We start from the raw sequence: 26,256 nt of genomic DNA, 5'->3' as shown, positions 1-26,256 counted from the left end.
TGCTCACTCTCATCATTTCTACTCAACTTAGTACTAGAAGTCCTAGCCTTAGCATAGCAGTTAAGCAAGGAAAAGAAATAAAAGGCACTCAAATTAAAAGGAAGAAGTAAAAGTATCTGTTTTCAAATGATATAGAAAATCCTAAAGATGCCACTGAAAAAAACTGTTCTGTGCTTAGTCGCTCAGTCATGTCTGACTCTTGGCGGCCCCATGGACTGCAGCCTGCCAGGCTCCTCTGTCCATGGGGATTCTCTAGGCAAGAATACTGGAATGGTTTGCCATGCCCTTCTCCAGGGGATCTTCCCAACCCAGGGATCGAACCCAGGTCTCCCGCACTGCAGGCAGATTCTTCACTGACTGAGCCACCAGGGAAGCCTGTTAGAACTAGTAAATGAATTCAGTAAAGTTGTAGGATACAAAATAAACACAGTCAGCTGTGTTTCTATATCCTAAAAAACAGCTGTCTGAAAGAGATATTAAGAAAGCAACCTCGTTTACAGTAGAGTCAAAAACAATAAAATACTTTGGAATAAATCTAACCAAGGAGCTGAAAGACCTTGGACACTGAAAAGTGTAAGACCCTGATGAAAGAGACTGAAGAAAGTACAAATAAATGGAAAGCTGTCCTGTGTTCTTAGATTTGAAATAATATTGTGAGAATGTCCATACTACCCAAAATGATCTACAGAGTCAATGCAATTCCTCTGCAAATTTCAATAGCATTTTTTTTTTATAGAAATAGAAAAAAGCTATCCTAAACTGGTATGGAACCACAAAAGATCCTTATCTTGTAATGTCCAAACATAGAAAGAAAAACCTCATATAACGCAGTAGCAAAATAAGCAAATGATCCAATTAAAAATAGGCAAAGAAGCTGAATAAATGTTTTTCCAAAGAAGATGTGCAGATGGCTAATAGGTAAATGAAAAAGTGCTCAAATGTCACTACTCACCACAGAAATGCAAATCAAACCCATAATGAGATACCACTTCATACCTGTTAGGTTGGCTATTATCAAAAAGATAAGGGCCCAGCAATTTGTGTTTTAACAAACCCTCCATATGATTCTGGTGCCTGCTCAAGTTTGAGAACGCCTTCCTCCAGCCACCAGAATAGGTCAGTTCTTTGCCATGGAGATGCTTTGGTGCTTGTTTCCAGGGATCAGGCTATTGAGAGCAAGAGGCATGGTGTTGTTCTTTATGGTCTTATCTTTATTTTGTCATATTATCTCTTACTTTTCCTGTAGAGAAACTAACAGGATGCAGCATCCTTCTTACAGCTAAATCCAGCTGTGTTACTCTGCTTGCATATGCATAAATATATTAGACTTATTTCCCTCTATTGCTCATTATTGCAAAATGTGAGGTTGAAAATTTTAACTGAATTTATCCTTTTAAAAATTAACCAGTAGCATGCCATTTCATTCCCTAACAATCTTTTCTTTCGTGTGTTTCCTTTTTTCTCTTTAGGAAACAAAACACAGTATCTTCATCATCTTTAATCCTGAGGCTGAAAATCGAGAACTGGTTGTGGATTTTGCATGTGTATGTATATGACAACAGTTATGATTGCTTCAAGTATTATGGTACTGATAACACCAATGCCAAAACTATTAAATAAGGCTAATGCAGCCAATATAACTTACAAAGCAGTTACATGTATTTTCTTATTTCATGCTTACTTTTGCTATAGATACTATTTTTATTTTAAAAATGAGGAAACTGATTTTCAGAGGGTTATAATTTAATTATTGAGCATCATGAGATTTTTTTTATGGGGTTTCCTAGGTGGTGCCATGGTGAAGACTCTGCCTGCCAGTGCAGGAGACACAAGAGGTATGGGTTCAATCCCTGGGTTGGGAAGATCCCCTGGAGTAGGAAATGGCAACTCATTCCAGTATTCTTACCTGGAAAGTTCCGTGGACAGAGGAGACTTGTGGGCTACAGTCCATGGGGTCACAAAGAGTCAGACACGATGGAGCACACACACTCACCATATCATTCTAAACAGAGCTTTCTGTTGGAATACCAGTAACAACTAAAGCATACTGAGCACTATCTAAGACCTAGAGACTGTCATCCAGAGGGAAATAAATCAGAAAGAGAAAACAAATGTTGTGTGATACTGCTTATATGTGGAATCTAGAAAAATGGTACAGATGAACGTACTTGCAAAGCAGAACTAGAGACACGTGCAGAGAACAGCCTTATAGATGCCATGGGGCGGGGGAGGAGAGGGCGGGATGAAGTGGGAGATTGCAGTTGACAGATATACACTAGTGTGTGTGAAATAGGTAAGTGACAAGATCCTAGTGGACAGCACAGGGGCCTCTACTCCATGCTCTGTGGTGACCTGCACGGGAAGGCGATCTAAAAAGAGGAGCTGCACCTGTATATACAAAGAACTGATTCACTTTGTTGTGCAGCAGGAACTAACACAACATTGTCAAGCAACTGGACTCCAGTAAAAATTAAAAAAACCATGCTGGGTGCTGTCTTTGTGCCAGGTATTGTGATAGATAGGTTCTGTTTTACTTGACCCATAAAATAGCCCAAATGAGGTGGTAGATATTCCTCTTCCCGTCGTACAATAGGTAAACAAAGGTTAAAAAACTTGCTTTGTTTTTCAAAGGTTAAATTACTTGCCTGTATCATATATAGTCTTATGGAGCTAAAATTCAGTTCCAGGTTTTTAAAATCTGAAAACGCTTGTTATTTTTGCCTATTACAGGATCTCTGGAGATGCTCATCTGAGTAGTATCTTAATCTTTCAGAAACTGTTAGTATTATGAAGGAAATTTCCCCTTCCCCTATATTCTGTACCCAGCAAGAAACATAGCAAGAATGAGCCAAAGAGTCTCCATCAAAGACTTGACTCCTTGAAGCCAGGGGACTTTGCTGTTGAGGGATGGAACAAGGAGTTACTAGCACCCAATTTATTATATTAGTTGCCATTGATGGTTCAATTTGTCAGTGCCCATCTCTGACCAGAAAGGATTTTTGGAAACCATAAGGGTCCATAAGAGATCTCCCATAATCCCGTAAGTGCCTCTATCTGCAAGTGGGAAGGATAGCCATTTCCTAAGAAGCCTGCCTCCAGCTGGGTTGTGTGTGTGTTAGTCACTCAGTCATGCCCAACTCATTCTGACCCCGTGGACAGTAGCCCGCCAGGCTCCTCTGTCCATAGAATTCTCCAGGCAAGAATACTGGAATGGGTAGTCATTTCTTTTTCCAGGGGATCTTTCTGACCCAGGGATTGAATCCGGGTCTCCCATGTTGCAGGCAGATTCTTTATCATCTGAGCCATCAACTGGGTTATTTTAAGTTAATTGGGACATTCTGTTATTCTCATTATACAGGGGGCTCAAGTACAGTCCAGCTTGAGACATATACTTACCTGTTCAGCACAAGATTACTTTGAATAAGAAGCTTAAATGGTAAGTACAAACTGGTTTGCCAGGATTCAGTTGGATTTTTTTGTTGTTGCTGCTTAGTCACTGAGTTGTGTCTGACTCTTTTGTGACCTCATGGATTGTAGTCCACCAGGCTCCTCTGTCCATGGGATTTCCCAGGCAATAATACTGGAGTAGGTTGTCATTTCCTTCTCCAAGGGATCTTCCCAACCCAGGAATTGAACCCATGTCTCCTGCATTGGCAGGTGGGTTCTTTACCACTGAGCCACCAGGGAAGCCCATTCAAACGGTACAGAGATACAAGCAAAAATAAAATAGAAGCTTTTCTGTAATCAAATTTTAAACATTTGAATGCTTTTGAGCAAGTTTCATGGGGAGAAGACAAGAAGAAAATCCCTCTTCCATCCCCTAAACCAAGCATCACTTTGATCCTATTACAAAAGAAGCAAAGTTCACTTTCCCCTTGAGCTTTTGCCAAGTCTCTGGTCTACCAAAGGCTGAGCAGGCAGGATGAACTCGCTGGATAAACATGTTATCAGTTATCCTCTAATTGGGGTTGTTGATCTCCAGTTTCCAATAAGGACTGGTCTGTGCTTTAATCACCAGTGTGCAGCAATTCCCCTTTTTTTTGGTCCCATCATGATTCTTCCTTGTTCCTAAGGAGCTACTTGTACATGAAAGAGAGTTACATGTCATAGATGTATTAAGAACGCCAAAGTTCTGAGCTTAAACTAACTGTAAGTTTTTGGTTTTTCTGGGAACGGTTTTTTTAAGATACAATTCACATAGCATATAATTTCCTTATCATACAGTTTACCCATTTAAAGAACAAAACACCTGTTCATTCCCCTGTGGCACGGGGGAATAAATAGATTTTTCCTCCAGTCCTTAATCAGCAAGTATTTATTGAGACCCTCTGGTGGGCCAGGCATTGGGCTAAATGTTGGAGCCCTAACAGTAAATAAAATAAAGATGGTTCTTGCTTTCATAAAGCCTTTAGTCTAGGGACAGAGATATCATAGCCCAATAAGCTTATAAATAAAATAATTAAAATCATGGTAAGTGCTGCATAGGAAACATAGGAAATAATGAGTTGGACATCAGGAGGAATCTCAGGTGGACAGTAAGGGAGAGGACTCACATAGGACTGAGCCCCTGAGCGGGGAGAAACCTTGGCGTGTGCCGGGCACAGAAGGGAGGCAGAGGGGCTGAATTAAACCAGGATAGGGTGAGGGTGTTGGCGTGAGATGAGGCTGAAGAGGGAAATAGGAGCCTTCATATGTGTTTACGAGCTCATGTCCTGTACTGTTGAAAGAATTGAAAATGGGAATTATAATCCAGTGTGTGAACTTAAGGCTTTATGTTAATGTTGGAGCACTGTGCTTCAAGCTCTGGACAAACGTCATTCGGTGAATTAGAAACCCCCCAGCCCCAGGTGTGGCACACAGGCTTCGTTGCCCTGCAGCATGTAGGATCTCAGTTCCCCTACCAGGGATCGAACCTGCATCCCCTGCATTCCGAGGCAGATTCCTAACTACTGGACCACCAGGGAAGTCTTCCCCCCTCAACTTTTTGGGCTTCTCCGGTGGCTCAGTTGGTAAAGAATCCGCCTGCAATGCAGGAGAATACCTGCAACACAAAAGACATGAGTTCGATCCCTGGGTCAGGAAGATCCCCTGGAGAAGAAAATGGCTACCCGCTCCAGATTCTTGCCTGGGAAATCCCATGGACAGAGGAGCCTGGGGGGGACTCCAGTCCGTGGGGCTGCAAGAGTCAGACATGACTGAGCAACTAAACCACCACCCCCAGCCCTAGAGCCGGGTTCTCTTCCCTTCCCTAGCAGACTTTCTGGAGAGTCTAGACTTTAGAAGGGCTCTGTCATGGTATTCTAGAACACAGTGGGAATGGCATGCCCTGGAGTTGGACACCAAGGATGTATTGACTGCATATCATCTCAAGTTCAGCTACTCAACAGGCCATTTCATAGCTAGCCCAGTTTAGATGGGGTCAGAGATTGCCCTGCATTGGACAATATCCATTTCTGTACTGTTATATAACAGTTACAATTGTTGATTCAAATGAAAATATTTAATTAGTTCTTATATGACTGACTTGGTCTGTTTGAGCCAGGCTTAGATAAGCTAATTTTCCAGGCCAGCAGATAATTCCTCTAGATCTTTATGGGTCACATAATGATGTGGGAGTTCTTATTAAAACACGCACACACACCCAAGTGCCTAAACAACTGTAGAAAACCTCCTTAAACTCAGCCATTAATATCTCATAGAATGTTCAGATGAAGAAGGGTGCTTTTGACAGCCTGTTCCAGAAGGTGCTCACATAATGTACGTTAATTTTGGGAATTTAAATTTGTCACGTGAAAATAATTTAGACAGGAAAAAAAAAATCCCAAATCATCTCTCATACTTAAAAAGGCCCGTTAGCGAGCTGACAGGCATAGCTGAGGTTGAAGAGATTGCAGACTTGTGATGAGCAGGTCAGCAACGATGAGCTCCTCTGGGCCTGCAGTTTCCAGTCAAGGGCAGTTGGCCTGCTCGTGGCCACCTGCTGAGGATCGTAATAGCTGACACTTACGGAGCCCTTCCTAGGCTCTAAATACAGTGCTCAGTTGATTTTCATGTGCTTTTTACCCCTCACAACAGCTCAGTGAGATAGGCGTTAATAGTCACCCTCCTTTGATGGAGGAGGCGTTAACATGCCCACAGTCCCCCAGCTGATGAATGGCGCTGCTGGGACTTGAACCCAGACATCAGATGGGAGCTTTGCCCCGTGTTCTGTGCCCTGTTACTTCTTCACGCTGTGTCTCTCCCTCAGCTGCAGCTTTGCAGGGAGAGCAGTGACTGCCTGAAGTGAGGGTAGCAAATCCACAGCCTGGCGAGTAGTCACTGGTGGGGCCTGGTGGAAACAGCTGTGTCCGAATTGAAACGGGGGTTATTCACTAGGCCAGTCAGGTCTTTGCTCCTGAATATGAATAGAGGAATGTAGTAGAGTTATTACAGAAGGAAGGGGCCACCACCAAGAACAGCTATGGAGAGCTCAAGGAACTGAGGCCATGGGCCTAGAGGTCTAGAGAAGCTGTGAAGGGACCAGAGCGAGGACCAGGCAGACGTGTTAGTAAGCAGGGGTGTGAGTGGGAAAGACCCAGATTAGAGGACAAAGTGGATAGCCCTGGACGAGAGAGAGGGTGTTCCCGGTGGCTCAGTGGTAAAGAGTCTGCCTGGCAGTGCAGGAGTCACAGGGGACCCAGGTTCAATCCCTGGGTTGGGAAAGATCCCCTGGAGGAGGAAATGGCAATATTCTTGCCTGGAGAATCCCATGGACAGAGGAGCCTGGTGGGCTACAGTCCAGCGGGTCGCAAAGAGGCAGACGTGACTGCGTGACAGCATGCACGGACAGTAGAGAATAGGATGTGACAGAGCGCTTTGTGAACCCTGCTGGTCAAAGACGACAGAGACCAAGTCCAGGGTCACGTGCCCATTATCCCCTGGTGCCCAGGGATGCTCAACAAATGCTGGTGGGTTGAGTGGGGAAGGAAGGTGACTCACAGGAGGATGACGGGGCCCTGCTGGGGGTAGCACGCCTCACGGCAGTACAGAAACTCTTGCTGCTGAGAAGCTGAGACCGTTTCAGCCTCTGGAGCTGAGTGACTTTCAGGGGACACTTCTCTCTCTTCTGTGGCTCCTTTATTCTCATGAGACTTTCTTCTCCTTTATCGTTGAGTGCCATTTTGATAAAACTCTGTTTACGTTTTTTGACATTGTTTGAAGCTACTTTTTGGGGGGGGGGGACAAGAACGCTGTTTATGTGAAAAGAGGAATCAATTTCTTGACATCCCCTTCAAATATTCCTTTGCTCTAGTTAGGGATAGGAGCGAGAATAATCAATTCCACCCAGAAGTGATTGCTTTTTAAAATCAAAGCATGTAAAGCTGTTTGCTTAGATTTCATAACATCTTAAGTGTAACAAATTTCAAGTTACTGTTCAATGATGAAAGATGTTTTGTTTTTGTTCTTTTGTAAAAATTCAAGATTGTTCATGCATTTGCATGAATAATCTAAATAATGACTTTTTATTTATTGCGTGCTCAGTGGTTCAGCCATGTCTGACTCTTTGTAACCCCATGGACTATAGCCAACCAGGCTCCTCTGTCCATGGAATTTTCCGGGCAAGAATTGTGGAGTGGGTTGCCGTTTCCTACTCCAGGGGATCTTCCTGACCCACGGTTCGAACCCAGATCTCCTGTGTCTCCTACATCTGCAGGCAGAATACATGAGATAGAGTAAAATTATTAAGATAATTTACAAAGTCTACTTCATGTATTCTCTTCCGTTGTCATTTATATGCTCAAGAATGGTGCTCAGGCCAGCTTTATATAAAAGTTTACACCCACAAATTTACTCCTTGGGACCTGGTCTTGAAATGTATTTAAAGAACCAGATAAACAACATGGGGGGCATGCTTCATGGGGAGAATACAAGATTTTTGAGTCAATAGTGCAGATTTCTAGTCCCAGTTTTGCTACTTTTCTTAGTGCATCTCAAGCAAATGACTTAATTTCTCTGAGCATCAGTTTTCTCATTTGTAAACTGGGATATGTAATAGTAAATTTAGCAATAACTATTTAACATGATTCTGTTTTCGATTTCATAGCAAATTTGATAATGATCTATATGCGAAAGCACTAATGTGATGATTATGGTTGTTCCAGACTTTTCCTTAATGCTGATTGTTGGCTACAAGCTACATTACTAATATTTGCTGCACATATTTGCTTTATTTACTGGCTGAGTGACTTTGAGCAAGTTGTTTAATATCCTGTCATTATTCTTTCAACAAAGAGTAAAGTCTTTAACATGGCTTGTCTCTCCTCAAGACCACATCCTTCTCTTGCTGTTAAGGCTCTGATCACACTGGCCTTTCAGGTTGGATGGAAGCCACGGATGGAAGCCACAGCTTTGCCCCTGAGAGCCTTGCCTGTGTTTCTTTGGTTGAAGTGCTTCCCAATTGCAGTCTTTCTCTACTTCTCGCCTCTCTTTGTTATGCCTATAAGTCTCAGTTCAAATGTCACACATCCGGGACAATCCTGGCCACCCACCAAATTAGCTCAAGTCTACGATTACGGGTGCTTCTACCAACTGTCTACTTCTTCCTTGTACTCTTTACTGCATGTTATTAGTGGGACAATTGCAGTATCTTCCTGAAAACAGAGACTATGTGTATGTTGCTTCCACTGGGAGCCTAACACATAACTAAGTGCCTGTCGTGTAGTAGGACCTTAAACATTTGTTGATTGAATACAGGGAAAATAACTTGAATATAATCAGTAAAATCCATAACGCAAAGTCAGCATATTTACTTAGTCAAAGAAGATCTATATATACTAACAGTATAGTAGTAGAGAGAGTGATCAAATGTGTGCAATAATTTATTGATTATATAGGAATTGAGTTTGTCGATAAGTATGTATAATTACAAGCTAACAAAATAGTTAAAAATTAGTATCTGAGAATATATAAATATACCAAGGCAAGGTCAGGTAAACAGATAGAATAAATATTTAGACTGGAAGGTTCAACAGGGTTAATAAAATTGAGCTGTAAATGTGATTCTCAGCTTGCCAGGGGCCATAACAAAAATAAATATATGATCTGTTATGTGATGGTCATTGACCTGAGGGAAAAACACTCCAGTCTTCTGGAGAAAAGACGGCTGTTCATGGTGCTCTTTTTTTCTGGAAAAAATTGCTTTGCAGGGAGAGAACTTATTTTCTCCCTGACTGCTTGAGCAGCTTGGCCACCTTACAAAACCTTCAACATTAGAAGGTCGGAGATTCTATTCCCACATCTCCTCTCCAACTCTCCTGCCTCTTCTCTCCTCACCTTGTTTCTTCCTTGTCTCTCCTGAAATTTCTATCTCACTGCACTTAAACAGTAAACTTCAAGTGTGGTTTTTCCTAGAGCTAGGGCAGTGGTGGCGGAAGGTCTAAATCTGGCAGGTCCTAATTTGGTGGTGTATGCAGTGAAAACAGTCCGACAGCCCAGCTCCAGCACTCACTCCACACTCCTGGACTGAATTACTTCATCTCATGGCTGCTCAGTTTTCGTGTCTACAGGGAGCTGCTGGTGCCAGCTTCAAAGGGCAGCTGAGAAGCTAACTGTGAACACCTGGGGCTGTGCCTGGCCGAGCCTCTGTCCCGTAAATGTTCTTTCTTACAGGTTTCTTCCTCCTTCTCGGAACTTGCATAAGGATCCATGGAGATAGTATGTGTGTTTGAAAAACTCTAGTAAATGTATTAGCTTGTGTATATTCTAGAGGTCCAAGGAGAGGAGAGACCCACTCTTCTAGCTTAACCAACAGCGAGGCAAGAGAGAATTGCTCTTGATTAATGATCTCCTCCCCGAATGTTATTATTATTTATTTACCTAAACCAAGACAGCGAAGAATGGATTCATAGCCTCTAATCTTTTCATTATATATATATATCATATATATGTATGGGGATTCTTAGGTGGTGCTAGTGGTAAAGAATCTGTCTTCCAATGCAGGAGATGTAAGAGACGCAGGTTTGATCCCTGGGTCAGGAAGATCCCCTCAAGAAGGGAATGGCAATCAACTCCAGTGTTCTTGCCTGGAGAATTCCATGGACAGAGCAGCCTGATGGGTTTCAGTCCGTGGGGCTGTGAAGAGTCAGACACAGCTGAGCGTACACACATACACACCACACTATATATATATATATATATATATTTAAAAAATTAATTTATTTAATTGAAGGATAAATGCTTTACAGAATTGTGTTGGTTATGTGTACTTACAAGTAGTTTAAAAGTACTTATGCAATATATTTTAAAAAATTCCTATTTCTGCAAAATAAGACAGTGCATCAGTGGTACTTGCAAGTCAAAACAAAACAGGAAGTTATGGAACCAGCGGTATTCATAGCCAATGGTCAGGAATGACTTAACACTTGAGCTTTGGTTGGGGTTCCCCACCTTCACAACATTTTTACTGAAAAACTGGACTCTGACTTAGCTGAACTGAATTACTGCCAGAGTCCTCTTTCTTTAAAATTCTCAGATTTTTTGTTTTCTCTCTTTTGCTAAATTTCTGTAGTAAAATTAAAAAACTAAGCCTATCATCCTTGAGTAAATTCTTCTTGCCTTTTTAACTTATTCAAGCCAGATGTTTCCATTTTGGAAGGTCCTGAGGAATACACAGTTTCTATAGGACCCGCCTCAGTTATGGTGGTTTCTATGACAAAGCCTTGGGAGTGACAAAGTATTTATATTGCCTGCTGGTTAGTGGCACAGTACACAGAGGGACATGATTATTTGCACAGTGATTTCCTCTAATTTTTTTCTTCTGAAAGAAAATACCCTGGTAGCCCACCAAATCTAAAATTGGATACTCTGTATGTATCTCATTATGGTTTTGTGGACAAAGGAACTAAAAACAATGGTAGTTTAAAAATAAAATTGCTTTGTTTCCTCTGGCTGTGTCAGATATGTAGACTCTTTCAGGGAGGAGAAAAGGGTACTAATTGTGTGGTTGTAACACACTAGCAAAAATGTCTTTAGCACCGAGCATTATAATTGGTAAAGTCTGAGTGGAAATATACAGAGAAATCCAGGATTTTTATCTCTATTTAAGAATATTTAGATTTAGTCATCTGCAGATATTATTGAGAAAGGTTTTAATGATCAATATCCATCCAGAATTGACTGGAAAACAATTCTGTTTTGAACATCTGGCATTTCACTGGGTTCAGCAGTTTTCTGTCTTCACAATTTCTAAACTTGGAATAGTAACCCCAAAGACAGCCAGTGAAGGCAGTTCTTTGTGGTCTGTGAAGCTCTATTGCACAATTCTGCATTGGAACTGGTGAACCAACATTTCTAGCTCTGGGAGGCTAACACGGTGTTTACTATGGTTTCTACATAGTATCTGTGTAACACATAATAAAGATGAACATATATCTCCTTGTTGAATGCTTACTATGTTTAGCACAACTCAAAGTCCTTCACCTATATTATATCATTTAAATCTGAATTGATATTATTCCCATTTTACAGAAGAGAAATTGAGGTTCTGAAAGTTTAAGTGATGCCGGTGTGTATTTTGCAGCACACATTTCAATCCAGGAGTCTCTGGCTGTGGATTTGTTCCTTTAAGTTGCTCCATGTGTTGCTTCTCAATGTCTGCTTAATAGTTACTGTATTATCAGTAGGATAGATGAGTGAGGACTGGTTTATGGTCCTACACTACAGCTTTTTTTGTGGGTGACCTATGTGGCATGTTGTTTATTCTTTGGCTTTGGTTTCCTTATCAGTCAAATATATAGAACTGAACTGGATGGTTTTTAGAATTCCCTTTATCATCCTATTGTATGAGTCTATGATTAATATAAATTATTTGGGCAGTCTGGATAATTTGAGTAAGCAGTGACTGTTGTAATCTACGTCATAGCATTTTATAAAGGGGAATGACTTAACCATGATACTGGGCATGATAGACAGTGGAAAGTACCCTGGACTTTCTGATGACCTTCTGGAAGGAAGTCCAAGGATCTGTGCCTGGCAAGGAGTAAGTGCTGCACAAATGTTACTTGGAAAGCTATGGGGAACCTGCAATCTATTTAGGTGTGTGATGCAAATAGAGTACTTTTATGCTTATGACCGTAAGGAAGGCTGAACACCAAGAATTGATGCTTTTGAATTGTGATGCTGGAGAAGACTCTTGAGAGTCCCTTGGATAGCAAGGAGATCAAGCCGGTCCATCCTAAAGGAAATCAACCCTGAGTATTCACTGAAATGACTGATGCTGAAGTTGAAGCTCCAATACTTTGGCCATCGGATGCAAAGAACTGACTCATTGGAAAAGACCCTGATGCTGGGAAAGATTGAGGGCAGGAGGAGAAGGGGGCAACAGAAGATGAGATGGTTGGACGGCATCACCAACTCAATGGACATGAGTTTGAGTAAACTCTGGGATGCTCCTTATTGCCAAATTGAGACTTAAATTGAAGAAAATAGGGAAAACCACTAGACCATTCAGGTATGACCTGAATCAAATCCCTTACAATTATACAGTGGAAGTGAAAAATAGATTCAAGGGATTAGATCTGATAGAGTGCCTGAAGAACTATGGATGGAGTTTGTGACATTGTACAGGAGGCAGTGATCAAGACCATCCCCAAGAAAAAGAAATGCAAAAAGGCAAAATGGTTGTCTGAGGAGGCCTTACAAATACCTGTGAAAGGAAGAGAAGCCAAAGGCAAAGGAGAAAAGGGAAGATATACCCATTTGAATGCAGAGTTCCAAAGAATAGCAAGGAGAGATAATAAAGCCTTCCTCAGTGATCAATGCAAAGAAATAGAGGAAAACAATAGAATGGGAAAAACTAGAGATCTCTTCAAGAAAATTAGAGATATTAAGAGAACAGTTCATGCAAAGATGGGCTCAATAAAGGTATGGTATGGACCTAACAGAAGTAGAAGATATTAAGAAGAGGTAGCAAGAATACACAGAAGAACTATACAAAAAAGATCTTCATGTTCCAGATAATCATGATGGTGTGATCGCTCACCTAGAGCCAGGCATCCTGGAATGTGAAGTCAAGTGGGCCTTAGGAAGCATCACTATGAACAAGGCTAGTGGAGGTGATAGAATTCCAGTTGAGGCTATTTCAAATCCTAAAAGATGATGCGATGAAAGTGCTGCACTCAATGTGCCAGCAAATTTGGAAAACTCAGCAGTGGCCACAGGACTGGAAAAGGTCAGTTTTCATTCTAATCCCAAAGAAAGGCAATCCCAAAGAATGCTCAAACTATTGCACAATTGCACTCATCTCACACGCTAGTAAAGTTCAAGATTCTCCAAGCCAGGCTTCAACAGTATGTGAACTGTGAACTTCCAGATGTTCCAACTGGATTTAGAAAAGGCAGAGGAACAAGGATTGAATTGCCAACATCCACTGGATCATCAAAAAAGCAAGAGAGTTCCAGAAAAACATCTACTTCTGCCTTATTGACTACGCCAAAGCCTTTGACTGTGTGGATCACAACAAACTGTAGAAAATTCTTAAAAAGATGGGAATACCAGGAATATACAATGAAGAAAAGACAATCTTTTAACAAGTGGTGCTGGGAAAACTGGTCAACCATTTGTAAAAGAATGAAACTAGAACACTTTCTAACACCATACACAAAAATAAACTCAAAATGGATTAAAGATCTAAATGTAAGACCAGAAACTAGAAAACTCCTAGAGGAGAACACAGGCAAAACACTCTCCGACATAAATCACAGCAGGATCCTCTATGACCCACCTCCAAGAATATTGGAAATAAAAGCAAAAATAAACAAATGTGACCTAATTAAACTTAAAAGCTTTTGCACAATGAAGGAAACTATAAGCAAGGTGAAAAGACAGCCTTCAGAGTGGGAGAAAATAATAGCAAATGAAGCAGATGACAAAGAATTCATCTCAAAAATATATAAGCGGCTCCTGCAGCTCAATTCCAGAAAAATAAACAACCCAATCAAAAAATGGGCCACAACTAAACAGACATTTCTCCAAAGAAGACATACAGATGGCTAACAAACACATGAAAAGATGCTCAGCATCACTCATTACCAGAGAAATGCAAATCAAAACCACAATGAGGTACCATCTCATGCTGGTCAGAATGGCTGCTATCAAAAAGTCTACAAGCAATAAATGCTGGAGAGGGTGCAGAGAAAAGGGAACCCTCTTACACTGTTGGTGGAAATGCAAACTAGTACAGCCACTATGGAGAACAGTGTGGAGATTCCTTAAAAAACTGGAAATAGAACTGCCATACGACCCAGCAATCCCACTCCTGGGCATACACACCGAGGAAACCAGATCTGAAAGAGACACGTGCACCCCAATGTTCATCGCAGCACTGTTTACAATAGCTAAGACATGGAAACAACCTAGATGTCTACTGACAGACGAATGGATAAGTAAGCTGTGGTACATATACACAATGGAATATTACTCAGCCATTAAAAAGAATTCATTGAATCAGTTCTAATGAGGTGGATGAAACTGGAGCCTATTTTACAGAGTGAAGTAATTCAGAAAGAAGAACACCAATACAGTATATTAATGCATATATATGGAATTTAAAATATGGTAACGATATGAGAGACAGCAAAAGAGACACAGATGTTAAGAACAGTCTTTTGGACTCTGTGGGAGAAGGCGAGGGTGGGATGATTTGAGAGAACAGCATTGAAACATGTATATTATCATATGTGAAACAGATCGCCAGTCCAAGTTTGATGCATGAAACAGGGTGCTCAGGGCTGGTGCACTACGATGACCCAGAGGGATGGGATGGGGAGGGAGGAGAGAGGGGATTCAGGATGGGGAACACATGTGCACCCATGGCTCATTCATGTGAATGTATGGCAGAAACCACTGCAATATTGTAAAGTAATTAGCCTCCAATTAAAATAAATTAATTAATTAATTTAAAAAAAGATGGGAATAACAGACCACCTGACCTGCCTCCTGAGAAATCTGTTATGCAGGTCAAGAAACAACAGTTAGAACTGGACATGGAACAAGAGACTGGTTCCAAATCAGGAAAGGAGTACATCAAGGCTGTATATTGTCACCTTGCTTATTTAACTTATATGCAGAGTACATTATGAGAAATGCTGGACTGGATGAAGCACAAGCTGGAATCAAGATTGCTGGGAGAAATAGCAATAACCTCAGATATGCAGATGACACCACCCTTATGGCAGAAAGTGAAGAAGAACTAAAGAGCCTCTTGATGACAGTAAAAGAGAAGATAGAAAAAGTTGGCTTAAAACTCAGCATTCAGAAAACTAAGATCATGGCATTGGGTCACATCACTTCATGGCAAATAGATCAGGAAACAGTGGAAACAGTGAAAAACTTTATCTTTTTGGGCTCTAAAATCACTGCAGATGGTGACTGCAGCCATAAAGAAAGCTGAGCGCCGAAGAATTGATGCTTTTGAACTGTGGTGTTGGAGAAGTCTCTTGAGAGTCCTTTGGACTGCAAGGAGATCCATCCAGTCCATCCTAACGAAATCAGTCCTGAATATTCATTGGAAGGACTGATGCTGAAGCTGAAAATCCAGTACTTTGGCCACCTGATGCGAAGAACTGATTCATTGGAAAAGACCCTGATGCTGGGAAATTTTGAAGGTGGGAGGAGAAGGGTACAACAGAGGATGGGATGGTTGGATGGCATCACCGACTCAATGACATGAGTGTGAGTAAACTCCTGGAGTTGGTGATGGACAGGGAAGCCTGGTGTGCTGCATTCCATGGGATCGCAAAGAGTCAGACATGACTGAGCGACTGAACTGAACTGAACTGGGAGATAGTGAAGGACAGGGAAGCCTGGCATGCTGCAGTTCACGGGGTCACAAAGAGTCAGACATGACTTAGCTACTGAACAACCACAACTGTGTGTCAAGCACTATTCTGTACTCTAGGGAAACACCAATGAACACATTAGCTATATATTTTTGACATTGTGACATATCTGACGTTGTGCTGCTCATATTTTAGTTGGTGAAAATAGATGATAGGAAAAAAAAAGTAAACTTGTAGAATGTTCATGGGCTTCCCTGGTAGCTCATATATAAGATATAGACAGTGTTAAGTGCTATGGAGAAAAATTAGGTAAGGAAAGAGGAAAAGGAGTAGGGTGGAGAGTGTTATTGCAGTTTAAGGTAGGCTGGCCAGGGACACTCTCATTGTCTCATGGGGAAGGTGGTTTCTGAGGAAGGACTTGAAGCAGGTGAAGGAGCGAGCTCCTTGGCTCAAAGAAGGATGAGCAATCCTGGCCAAGGGGATGGCAAGTGAGAATTCCCAAGAATGGAGCTATGCCCAAGGCCATGGACCAATAGTTTGGTGGGCAAGCAGGGCGTCAACCAGGAGCTGGGAGAGGAGTCGTAGGAGATGCTTTTGGTAGCGAAGGTTCTGGTAGAGTAACACTTTTGACCTGTGTGCATGGGAAGCCATTTCAGGATTGCCAGTGGAGGACTGTTGTAACCTGACTTAGAATTTTCAAAGGATATGCTGGCCAGGGTGTGAACAGACTGAAGAGCAAAGTCACAGGCAAGAGATCATTTCACTGCTCCAGGCATGAGGTGATGGTGAGTTGAAATAGGGTCCCAGTGTAGAAGTGTCCAGAAGGGTTCAGCCTCGGGTTCTCTTTTGAGGGTACCATTGACAGGATTTACTGATGGATCAGATATAGGATGTTGAGTGAAAGAGATGAGTTAAAGATGGCTCTAAGGTTTTTTGACCTGATAAACTGATGGAGTTGCCATTCATTCAGAGACTGGAACAGACACAGGTTTGAGGGGAATGGTTAGGAATTGGGGATTGGCTTGTGAAGTTTAAGATGCCTGTTAGAAATTTTAGTGGAGATAAGGAGTTGGCGTATGGATACACAGGACTGGAGTTGCCGGGATAGCACTGGGTTAAAGGTGTAAATTTGTGTAAAAGTGTGTAAGTATAAATAGTATATGTAGGTCCAAGAGACTACATAATGGAAAGGATGCTAATAAAAAATGATTGAGATACAATATTTTCCCTTAAAGGGTGAAAAGCGTGGAAATAAAAATAATTAAAATAAGAAGGCAGAATGTCACAAGTACTTAATAATTAAAGGAAAAAAAGTTGCCATAAAATGGTATACTGGGAATTATGAAGATGTAGTGAACACGATCGGTGGAACATGATACAGGAGAATGTGATCAAAATGCTTCCTCAAGAAATCAAAGAATGCTTCAGAAAGAAGACTGGATTGTTTAGTCACTCTTAAAGGGAAAATAGAAATTTTGACAGGAAGAAATGGGTGGAGAAATACAACTCAGGCCAAAAGGTGGTTGTTAGTAAAAGCACCAAGAATGTGTGGAATGTCACTATAGTTGGCGAGTAATGAGAATTAAGGTTTTTGCCAGATCCTTGTCTCTATGGAGCCTTAGATGCCGTATGAGGAGGAGAGCTCTTTAGCAGACTGTGTGCTGCCACTTCCTAAACTTTTGGTTAAATCGTTGTACAACATACATACTGAAAAATGCTTAAATCCCAAATGTATAGCTCAATGAGATTTTACCACACAAAAATACTCGTGTAACCAATACTTCAATCAGAAAAACACCGGCACCCCAGAAGCCTCACTATTCTATCCCTACGCACAAAGGAAACCACAGTTGGAACTTCCAGCACCATAGATTAGTTACGCCTGATCAAGCCTTATCTGAATGAAATCATTTAGTGTTGTTACTCACTTGTTTCTACTTTTTTTCAATCATTGTGTTTGTGTTGCTTATATTCATTGTCTTTAGGAGCAGTAATTTGTTATTTTTCATTTCTGTAAATAATGTAGTTTATTTTTTGAATCTACTATTGATGAGCAGTTGGATGGTTTTGAAGTTTTGGCTATATATATTATGCTACTGTGAACACTCTTATGCATGTCTGTTGGTGAACACATTTTTCTTGGGCATTTGCTTGAGAATAGAGTTGTTGGCACACAGGTAATATAAATGCTCAGCTTCGGTAGGTAATGCCAGTTTTCCAAAATGTTTTTACCAGCTATCATTAAACTACCACTAGACTGCATGAAAATTCTGAAGGAGATGGGAATACCAGACCGCCTGAACTGCCTCTTGAGAAACCTGTATGCAGGTCAGGAAGCAACAGTTAGAACTGGACATGGAACAACAGACTGGTTCCAAATAGGAAAAGGAGTATGTCAGGCTGTATATTGTCACCCTGCTTATTTAACTTATATGCAGAGTACATCATGAGAAATGCTGGGCTGGAGGAAGCACAAGCTGGAATCAAGATTGCTGGGAGAAATATCAATAACCTCAGATATGCAGATGACACCACCCTTATGGCAGAAAGTGAAGAGGAACTAAAAAGCCTCTTGATGAAAGTGAAAGAGGAGAGTGAAAAAGTTGGTTTAAAGCTCAACATTCAGAAAACTAAGATCATGGCATCTGGTCCCATCACCTCATGGGAAATAGATGGGGAGACAGTGGAAACAGTGTCAGACTTTATTTTTTTGGGCTCCAAAATCACTGCAGATGGTGATTGCAGCCATGAAATTAAAAAACGCTTACTCATTGGAAGGAAAGTTATGACCAAACTAGATAGCATATTAAAAAGCAGAGACACTACTTTGCCAACAATGGTCCGTCTGGTCAAGGCTATGGTTTTTCCAGTGGTCATGTATGGATGTGAGAGCTGGACTGTGAAGAAAGCTGAGTGCCAAAAAATTGATGCTTTTGAACTGTGGTGTTGGAGAAGACTGTTGAGAGTCCCTTGGACTGCAAGGAGATCCAACCAGTCCATCCTGAAGGAGCTCAGTCCTGGGTGTTCATTGGAAGGACTGATGCTGAAGCTGAAACTCCAGTACTTTGGCTACCTAATGTGAAGAGTTGACTCATTGGAAAAGACCGTGATGCTTGGAGGGATTGGGGGCAGGAGGAGAAGGGGACGGCAGAGGATGAGATGGCTGGATGGCATCACCAACTCAATTGGCATGAGTTTGAATAAGCTCCGGGAGTTTGTGATGGACAGGGAGGCCTGGCGTGCTGCAATTCATGGGGTCGCAAAGAGTTGGACACGACTGAGCGACTGAACTGAACTGAACTGAGACTGCATGAGAATTACAGTTTCTTCACATTCTTGCCAACACTTGGAATTGTCAGACTTTATAAGTTTTAAGCCATTCTGGTGTGCATAGTGGTAGGTGGTTATAATTTTAATTTGCATATTCATGATGACTAATAACATTCAGCACCTTTTGATGTGTTTAATTATAGTTGATATTTGTAAGTGCTTATTCAGGTTTTTTTGTCAGTTTTTACTGGGTTGTCTTTTACATGCAGATTTATAGGTATACTTGATATATTCTGGGTACAAGTACTTTTACGGATATGTACATTGCACGTATCTTCTTTAAGTCTCAGTGCATTTTCTTTCTCTGAGTAATGTCCTTTAATAAACACACATTCTTGATGAAGTCTCAAGGATTATCAAATTTTCTTTAAGCTTTATGTTTAAAGATAAAAGTTGATATCTTCCTCCCTACATAAATTATACATTACATGTATATGAACATAAAGCACCCTTTCTAGACACACCCAGAATAATGTTTAATCAAATACCTGGGTACTGTGTGGCCCAGTCAACATGACACACAAAATTAACCATCACAATTATGTTACAGTTAGAAAGCTTGTTTTTCATCATAAAATTAACACATGCAGTTATGGAATTTTGGAGAACTGATACAAGGGTCTCACAACTCAAAGCCTAACACAGTATCTGGCACTTAGTAAGTTCTCCAGGAGTGTATGATAATTGAATGAAGGTGCTAGGAAAGAAACCTTTGTTAATGTATTAGCGCTCTTTTGTCTATCTGTTTTTTTTGTTTTCTACACTTTTGATACTATTTGATGTATTTTAAAGTCACCTTTTATTTGGACTGTTTGATTTTCTAAGTGTTGAGTCACTTCTTTCTACTAAACAAGTGTGAAGATTTATCATTTGGCGTTTTCTCATCTTCCAAATAACATGATGTGAAGATGAAGCATGGGTTTATCAATCCCTACTGCACCAAAAATCTCTTCGTGATAAACTTTTCCTGCATATATGTCTGTTTTGTCTAATGGAAAGTAGCTGAGGTGTGTAATCAAGCTGATTTGGGGGAATCTTTATAATTATCAGGAAAACTCAGGAACTATCTGTTAATGTGAATTTTCTGGCAATGTGAACTGTGGGAGTAACAAAACATCTATTTTGATTTATTTGACTTTGGCTCCAGTTTCATGGGATTTGGGTTTCCTGTGATTGGGTCTAAATAAGGAGAATCATATGAGAAAATGAAAGATCAGAAAGCATGACTCAGAGCCTTGTTGGACAGGAGACTGAAGCTACAAAATGTCTCAGGCAGAAGAGCAATTCATTAATTACCAGTGGAAAGAAAAGTTGAATCCAGGATACAGTGTTTTTCTTGAAGAGGTGAGAAGGCCTTGGCAGTTGGAGTAGCAGAACTGAAAAGAAACACGTACATCTATTTACTTTGTTACCAGTACATTGGTTTCATAAGACATTTTTGCTTTCTTTACCATAGTTTCTCTACTGTAAAATGAAAAAGACATTTATGGGATTTAACTTTGAAAGCTTAATTCTAAAAATCATATTTTAAAAATATCAGTTACGGAAATCAATTCATTCAAAATATACGTTGGGCAGCTATGATGTACACAATATCGTATTTGTTTTTATAAAGTGCCAAAGCAGTGTAACCCTTCTGCTTTGCTCTGAATGTGTCCCCCAGAATTCATGTTGACATTCGAACTCCCAAGGTGATGATGGTATTTGCAGGTGGTTAGATCTGGAGGACGGAGCTCTCACAAATGGGACTAGAGCCCTTATACAAGAAGCTCCTCAGAGTTCCCTTGCCCCTTTCCATCCTGTGAGAGAACAAGAAGTCTGCAACCTGCAACCTGGAAAGCTTTCACTAGAACCGACCATGCTGGTATCCTCATCTTTAACTTGCAGCTTCCAGACAGTGAGAAATAAATTTCTATTTTAAAAATAAGCCACCTAGTCTGTGGTAGTTTGTTATATATAGCAGCCTGAATGGACTAAGATACCTTCCTCTTTCTGTGGTACCTCAAGCCGGGTTCTGCACACAGCAGGTGCTCAATAAGTGTTATAGAAGGGTTCCTACCCCCACGAAGCTTACATCCATTTAGGAAAAATAAAAGACACAGTTACAGATTCGACAGTGACATGGCAGTCTTCCAGCCTTGTGATACACATCAGACTTTGAGTAGCATCAGAGTGTCCAGGTGGAGAGAACGGTGGGCAAAGGTGGCTGAGGAAGCTTTCCGGGCCTAACAGGGAACAGTGATTCAGACAGGTGGGAGGAGGGGGAAGATGCTCAGGCACAGCACGCAGCCCCTGGCGATCCTGGGGGGGCAGAGCACCCACCTGCTGCAAGGAGCTGCTTTTAGAGAAGTAGTGGGAGATACAGCTGCGAGAATCTGGGCTGTCTGTCCTGGCCCTGGGCTACAGAATAGAATTTTGCTCTTTATCCTGTAAAGAGTGGCTACCTTTGTTTTTGAGCAGAGGAGTGACAAGATTGAACTAGCGTCTTTAGAAAGTTCTGTGAGCTGTCAACAAAAGGAATGAATGGGAGAGAACCCAAACCAGAAGCCAGATACTCTTATTATAGCAGATGAGGGTCTGGTTTTGGGAAGTGGAAAGAGAAAGTGGACATGTAATTGAAAAGCTTTATTAGTGATCGAACTAATAGAAAATTAACAGTTTGGTAACCTTGGGAAGGTGAAGTGGGAAAAGGAAGAACGAAGGAGGATGACATTTGAAACTCAGGTGTCTTGAAGCATAATGTTCGCCTTTGACAGAAGTAAAATAAAAGAAGAAAGGGAAGCCAGACAAAAGGCAAAGTGGATTATTTCATTTTTACACTAATACATCATGATTAATGGTAAGGCATCTTGTTTAGTGTTTCTATAATATAGCTTACTGGGTGCTATCCCTGGGATAGTAAGTCATTTGTGATGATGCAGTAGTCTACTGGAAATCCACAGTTGGTTAGAGATATGCAAATACAGGTAGAATGTGAGGAAAAGGCTGGGAAATAGCTTATAACATCTCCCACATGGAAGTGTGCAGAGCAGACGGCACAAAATGACTCATTTTAATCTCCCATTTAGTTCTCTTAGTAATTTGTGTTATTTAGTTTGGAGCAGTGTATCTATGACTGAATGATTAAAGCGTTAATGTTCACTTCTTTCTGCAATAGCCAGTGAGTGATATTTTAAAATATCATCAACCAGCATTTTGAAATAATTCTTTCAAATAATGTTTACATCCCATCTTAGCATACGTTTGCCTTAAAAATGTTACAAGTATATATATAATGTATGTAGATTTACATATATTTATATGTATATGAATAATTTCCATTTGTAGATTCAACAGTATACTGGAACAAAACCAAACAGGATCTGCTGTTGCATGTTTTTATCAGCTAGTGCTGGGGAGAGTGATTGGCAAACTGAATTGCAATGCTATTATTAAAATTCATGAACCAGAGAATTACCAACGTGTAATATTCAAAAGTATCTTTGACACATTCCCTAAAGCTTTAACCATCTTGGGAAAAAATGTTAGAAGTCTGTCAGGAACATATTGGATTTTCCTAAAGCATATGGTGATGAAATAGAATATCACTTTATGAGAAAATATTGTCATATTGGCTTCCTGGCCCAACATGTCATAGTCATTTTCTATTTCCATTTTTGTATTAGTAGTTGCCTTTCTCTTGTGCCCTTTCTTTCTAGGATGAATTTAGTTCCTGGTCTTGGAAGAATGTCAGTGTCTGGCCCCCCTCTCTCCTTTGGCCATTCTTTTGTTTTCATTCTTTCTTCTAGAGTCTTTTGTTCTCTGCAACAAAGTTTTATACTAAGTTTCAAGACTGGGAGGTGTGTGCTTTGATCAAGTTTTTGTTTTGACTGCGCTTAAGAGTTTTTGTCTTCTAACCCTTTCTCGCCTCCATAGTTTGTGTGCTGCCCTTTTATCCTTTTTTTTCCTGAAGTAATTGTTTTCATCCCAAACCTTGCTGGATGGCAAGAATGGAAGTTGTTATTCTCTAGCTTTCATTAAAAGAAGTCTGTTTTTATTTCAAGAAGATGATAGGAAAAAAAAAAAAAAAGCCACTGGACCCTTTTAACCACATTTTCTATTTGGTCTTCTTAGGCTCTTTGTGAGCATTGAAAATGTTCCCAGAGTTGGTCTAACCCACAGCACCCAGCTGGTTGGTTGCAGGCAGTGTTGTGGGTTGGCATCCTCTAGGGTGGTTGGTTGGTGAGCTCCATTTCCAAGTTCCTGGAATTGTCACATTAATCTGTTTTCTGAGGCAACTGAGGAGCAACATAGTCTTACCCAAGGGCTTTTATTGTTTTAGAGGCCAAGTGGGCATTTCTAGTTGGCTGTGAATTTCAAATTCTTTGCTGTGTCCTCTCAATAATTGAGACCTGGTGAACTTGGATAAACTGCTCTTCAGCACACACAGAACTCCCTACTTGAGGCAGCTGTGATGCATGCCATAATTCACCCCCTCCCCCGGTGAGGACAAGAGACGCCTCCCCTCAGAGACATTTAAGACAGCAAGTTTTAAATTTTGTACCAGGAAATGGACTGGGAAGACATGGCTGAAAGCTGGACCAAAACAAAATCTGGGCCCACATCACCTGGGGTACGGCCCAGTTTTTGATATTCATCCCGGAGCTGATTCAATCAGTTGTAGTACTGGGGGAGGCTTACGTTTGAGAAAAGAGACATAAAAGATAGAGACATAAAAATCACAGCCTATTCAGGGCAATTAGAAACAGTGGGACATCAAACATTTCTTGCAAGCGAGTTAATTCCAGAGGAATGATTTAGATATAAACCATTAGCCTCCAACTAATAATAAAAATAAATAAATAAATAAAAAGAAAAAGAAAAATCAAAGGGTGGAGCAGTATCAACAATAAAAAAAAAAAACATTTAAACAAATACTATTTAAAAAGATTTAAGCATTAAAAAAATATATCATCATTAAGTGATTTCCCAGCTTCCCTACTTTCTAGATTCAATCTGTTCTCCTTGATATTAACAGATATATCTTAACTTGCTGTTTACCCCTTTGGGATCTAGATCACACTAAAAGTACTTAGATTGGCCCATAAATATCACTGAAATACCTAAAATATAATACTGTTCATACAGAAATTATTTTCTGTCATGAAGTTAATTTAAAATGGTTAAATTCCACCAGTTCTTTCACTTCTCCATCTGTGAGCCACTTTGTGACCTCAGTTATACTGTACTGTCCAAGCTAATTCCTCCTGCTAGAATATTCCTCCCCCCACTTCTCACCTATTGAAACCCCTCTTGTTGGTTAAAGTTCAACTCAAATGCCACTTCTGGAAGATCTGCTTATCCAGTGCCTTCTCTGGACCAGATGGTATTCTGAGAGCTGGGGACACATCAGTGAATAAGAATAGAGTTCCTGCTCACATGCAGTTTACATTCTGGGAGTTGGCGATAGCCAGTGATAAATAAAAAAGCAAAATGGCTGTCTGAGGAGGCCTTACAAATAGCTGTGAAAAGAACAGATGTGAAAAGCAAAGGAGAAAAGGAAAGATGTACCCATTTGAATGCAGAGTTCCAAAGAATACCAAGGAGAGATAATAAAGCCTTCCTCAGTGATCAGTGCAAAGAAATAGAGGAAAACAATAGAATGGGAAAGATTAGAGATCTCTCTAAGAAAATTAGAGATACCAAGGGAACATGTCATGCAAAGATGGGCTTGATAAAGGACAGAAATGATATGGACCTAACAGAAGCAGAAGATATTAAGAAGTGGTGGCAAGAATACACAGAAGAACTATACAAAAAAGATCTTCACGACCCAGATAATCATGATGGTGTGATCACTCACCTAGAGCCAGACATCCTGGAATGTGAAGTTAAGTGGGCCTTAGAAATCATCACTACGAACAAAGCTAATGGAGGTGATGGAATTCCAGTTGAGGCTATTTCAAATCCTAAAAGATGATGTTGTGAAAGTGCTGCACTCAATATGCCAGCAAATTTGGAAAACTCAGCAGTGGTCACAGGACTGGAAAAGGTCAGTTTTCATTCCAGTCCCAAAGAAAGGCAATGCCAAAGAATGCTCAAACTACCGCACAATTGTACTCATCTCACACGCTAGTAAAGTAATGCTCAAAATTCTCCAAGCCAGGCTTCAGCAATACGTGAACCATGAACTTCCAGATGTTCAAACTGGATTTAGAAAAGGCAGAGGAACCAGAGATCAAACCGCCAACATCTGCTGGATCATCGCAAAAGCAAGAGAGTTCCAGAAAAACATCTATTTCTGCTTTATTGACTATGCCAAAGGCTTTGACTTTATGGATCACAATAAATTGTGGAAAATTCTGAAAGAAATGGGAATACCAGACCACCTGACCTGCCTCTTGAGAAACCTGTATGCAGGTCAGGAAGCAACAGTTAGAACTGGACATGAAACAACAGACTGGTTCCAAATAGGAAAAGGAGTACCTCAAGGCTGTATATTGTCACCCTGCTTATTTAACTTACGTGCAGAGTACATCATGAGAAACGCTAGAAGAAGCACAAGCTGGAATCAAGATTGCCGGGAGAAATATCAATAACCTCAAATATGCAGATGACACCACCCTTATGGCAGAAAGTGAAGAGGAACTAAAAAGCCTCTTGATGAAAGTGAAAGAGGAGAGTGAAGAAGTTGGCTTAAAACTCAACATTCAGAAAACTAAGATCATGGCATCTGGTCCCATCACTTCATGGGAAATAGATGAGGAAACAGTGGAAACAGTGTCAGACTTTATTTTTGGGGGCTCCAAAATCACTGCGGATGGTGATTGCAGCCATGAAATTAAAAAACGCTTACTCCTTGGAAGGAAAGTTATGACCAGCCTAGATAGCATATTAAAAAGCAGAGACATTACTTTGCCAACAAAGGTCTGTCTAGTTAAGGTTATGGTTTTTCCAGCAGTCACGTATGGATGTGAGAGTTGGACTGTGAAGAAAGCTGAGCACCCAAGAATTGATGCATTTGAACTGTGGTGTTGGAGAAGACTCTTGAGAGTCCCTTGGACTGCAAGGAGATCCAACCAGTCCATTCTAAAGGAGACCAGTCCTGGGTGTTCATTGGAAGGACTGATGC

General features: G+C 40.7%; 1 long non-coding RNA gene across 2 annotated transcripts in view; it reads left to right on the top strand.

The window, feature by feature from the left end:
- LOC122680146 overlaps positions 1 to 26,256 on the top strand; it is a 168,376-nt gene that overhangs the window by 46,328 nt on the left and 95,792 nt on the right. For both annotated transcript variants that reach the window (XR_006336646.1, XR_006336647.1), the window contains 2 exons: positions 1,470 to 1,544; positions 3,359 to 3,436. This is a non-coding gene — a long non-coding RNA (uncharacterized LOC122680146). The remainder of the gene's footprint in view (positions 1 to 1,469; positions 1,545 to 3,358; positions 3,437 to 26,256) is intronic.

The sequence above is a fragment of the Cervus elaphus genome, chromosome 3, assembly GCF_910594005.1.
Source record: "Cervus elaphus chromosome 3, mCerEla1.1, whole genome shotgun sequence".
Taxonomy (NCBI): domain Eukaryota; kingdom Metazoa; phylum Chordata; class Mammalia; order Artiodactyla; family Cervidae; genus Cervus; species Cervus elaphus.
Note: the sequence above shows the minus strand (reverse complement) of the source record. Positions and strands in the feature narration are given on the sequence as shown.